This window comes from Eurypyga helias, unplaced genomic scaffold (genome assembly GCF_000690775.1).
Source record: "Eurypyga helias isolate BGI_N326 unplaced genomic scaffold, ASM69077v1 scaffold45564, whole genome shotgun sequence".
In the NCBI taxonomy this organism is placed as follows: domain Eukaryota; kingdom Metazoa; phylum Chordata; class Aves; order Eurypygiformes; family Eurypygidae; genus Eurypyga; species Eurypyga helias.
In genome coordinates this window covers 1-269 of record NW_010246384.1, presented here as the reverse complement: position 1 = coordinate 269, position 269 = coordinate 1, and positions in this window count along the sequence as shown.

Sequence of the window (269 nt, the reverse complement as noted above, 5' to 3'; positions counted from 1 at the left end):
GCGTCCGGAGCCGCGGGTCTGGAACCAGGGCAAGGCAACGTGGATTTCCCGCTGCGCTCCAAAGGAAGGTCAATCAAAGCCTGACTCATCACAGCCAATTAGAAGGAACGTTTATCTTCTTAATGACGAACAGGCCCCTTGGCATCGGCAGCCGGAGTGAACCCAGGGCGTCTCGCACACCGACTCCATCCCGGGGAGCACCGCGCTGCGGTTGCGGTGGCAGCTCCCCGTTTCCAGCCCAGAGGCGACGCCGCACGGCAATTTCAGGC